At 36.5% G+C, this 2341-nt stretch overlaps 1 protein-coding gene across 1 annotated transcript in view; it reads left to right on the top strand.

Moving 5' to 3' along the window:
• Nucleotides 1–727, top strand: part of AGTRAP (angiotensin II receptor associated protein) — a 10442-nt gene extending 9715 nt beyond the window's left edge. The window contains exon 5 of the mRNA XM_075329331.1: nucleotides 1–727. This exon is cut by the window's left edge and continues 832 nt beyond it. The gene's annotated coding sequence lies outside the window, so the exon portion shown is untranslated.
• The last annotated feature ends 1614 nt before the right edge of the window (nucleotides 728–2341 follow it).

Below are 2341 nucleotides of genomic sequence, written 5' to 3' on the forward strand. Positions count from 1 at the left end.
CATTTTGTGTTTTGAAGCCAGTGCTTACAAAAATCACCTCAGAAATGGTGTCATTTTCCTGAAGCAGCCTAACGACTAGGCCCAAAAGTGGGCTCTTCACTGAGAAATAACATTTGTGTAGATAATGATAACGCAACGCTCTGAGGAAACCGTGTAAACCTCCCTCCCCTGTCATGGCTGCCTCTACTGGCAATTAATTAGTCTTAGCGATAAGCCAATCTTTGGTTCTTTGAGCACTGAGGCCCTCGTGACCACTGGTGAGGTCAGCCATTAGCCTGGAGTCACATGAAGGAAGAACTAAGGACCAATGAGAGAATGTATTTAATGATTGGCCGCCATTTTGTCAGATTCGTGTGAATCCCAAATTCGCCATATTCCTCAAACTTGTGATTTGATTTGTTAGAAATCGATTCATTCATCTCTAATTATAATTTTTCGTCTGACATTTTCAGAGAAGGTAAATTACTAATCTATTAGTTCTCTGAGCCTTCTGTGTGACGAGTGAACCGTGGTCCTCCATCGTATAGTCGCTCACCACATAAATCATTACTATAGGAATCAGCGGCCACGAGATTCAGCCGCATCATATGTGTAAATTAATTATTAGGACGCGGCGCAGTTCGCGCTGTTCTTGTTTACGGCCGTTTGTAAATCCTCGCTTCTGGTTACCTCCAGCCTACGTGCAATATTCTCCTGTATACAGACATTTTGTATCATTTGTACCTTTTTGGAAGCAATTGAATAAAAATCTTCTGAAAAGGAAACGGCTGTGGAAATATTTCTAAAAATGGAGGACGGTGAGCATAGCGATGGTGAACGCTGCCTCTAACCAGGGAGAATGTGGCCAGAATTCCTTTAATCCACGATTAACGTAACCCATAGCCAAACAGTCTGGATTATTGGATGTGGAGAATCGCTCTTCTTTTTTCACATATAACCATGCCATATAGTGTCAAGATAATATACAGCCCTTACAACACTGCCATATAGAGCCAATATAATCTATAGCCCATATCACTACACCCTATCTGCTGCCATATACAGCCAAAATAATATGCAGTCCTTACAACACTGCCATATAGAGCCAATATAATCTATAGCCCATATCACTACACCCTATCTGCTGCCATATACAGCCAAAATAATATGCAGTCCTTACAACACTGCCATATAGAGCCAATATAATATATAGCCAATATAACCATAACTTATAGTGTCAAGATAATATACAGTCCATACAACACTGCCATATATAGCCCATATAACTATGCCATATAGTGCCAAGATAATATACAGGATATACAACACTTCTATATAGAGCTAATATAATATAAAGCCATATATACCTCTAATAATTACACCATATAGAGCCAAGATATTATGCAGCCTACATGATAGGTCCATATAGTGCCAAAATAATATACAGACCACATAACAGTTTCAAGATAAGAATATAAAGCTGTATTATGGTAAAGTGCCAATGTAATATACAGCTTGCTCCTACCCACATTGTATACAGCCCAGATTATAGAGCCCTGATAATATTATATAGCTACATGTAGCCCATACAACGATGGCATATACTGTCAAGATATTGATATACAGCCATAAAGTGCATATATAATCATATACCGCCCACATAATAGCACCATACAGAGGTAAGAACCTAATATACAGCCCACATAATATTGCCATGTAGTGCTATGATAATATACTATCACATACAGCAGAAATAATACCGCCATAGACAATCTGATAATTATGTAATTGACAGCAAACATATTACTAGCAAAAAATGCTCAAAGGAAGAGTCAAGAACTCGACAGATCCACGTGGAGAAGGTTGTATGACGGCACGCAGAGTCCTGAGCTGATGTCAAGAGATTTTCTCATACCGATCTGACAGAAGAAAAACTCTGAAATATCGGAGCCATGTGGCGGTATAGTGGAGAGCTCGTTCAAATGTATGGCTCTGTACAAATCAGAGCCAGAATACAGCCACGTACAAGGCTCCTAATATGCAGCATGCCACTGTGCTATATAGAGAAAACCTAATACCGCCACATAGTTCCCATATACCACTACAAAATATAAATAATTTTATATATATATATATATATATATATATATATATATATATATATATATATATATATATATATATATATATATATATATATATATATATATATATATATATAATTTTAAAAAAATTAACTGCAACAAAAAAAGACAAATACTGCAATAAATTAAAAAAAAAAAATAATGTTTTCTAATATTTGTTTCTGCATAGTAAAGCGCCACATGTGATTTCCCTTCCTATAAATATTTGATGACGGTAT

The sequence above is a fragment of the Anomaloglossus baeobatrachus genome, chromosome 11 (assembly GCF_048569485.1).
Source record: "Anomaloglossus baeobatrachus isolate aAnoBae1 chromosome 11, aAnoBae1.hap1, whole genome shotgun sequence".
NCBI lineage: Eukaryota > Metazoa > Chordata > Amphibia > Anura > Aromobatidae > Anomaloglossus > Anomaloglossus baeobatrachus.